Here is a 409-nt window from a genome sequence, read left to right on the forward strand (position 1 = left end):
GGAGTGGGGGGGAGGGGTACGGCGCCTCGAAGCTAGGGGGGCCGGCGCCTCGGGAAAGAATAGTAAGGGGTATTGGGACTCGATACACGGCGCCTCGAGGCTGAGGTAAAAGGTAGGGTGAATCGGGGAACGACGCCTCGAGGAAAGAGGACGAGTAAGGGGGCCTCGATGCTGGAAGGTAAAGGGAGGGGGCCTCGTTGTAATACCCCGTATTCGAAACAGACCAAAAATACAGATTTCGAGAAGTTGCAGGTGCAACTTACGGTCACCATCCACGGACCGTAGGTCAGACCACCGCCCGTGCTGGTGGTCCGTGTTTCACCACTGCAACCCCTCCCATACTCAGTCAGAAAATTTGGCTAAGTGTCGACTCACGGCCGGACTTACGGTCCGTAGGTCAGGTCACGGA

This window comes from Solanum tuberosum, unplaced genomic scaffold (assembly GCF_000226075.1).
Source record: "Solanum tuberosum cultivar DM 1-3 516 R44 unplaced genomic scaffold, SolTub_3.0 scf00104, whole genome shotgun sequence".
NCBI lineage: Eukaryota > Viridiplantae > Streptophyta > Magnoliopsida > Solanales > Solanaceae > Solanum > Solanum tuberosum.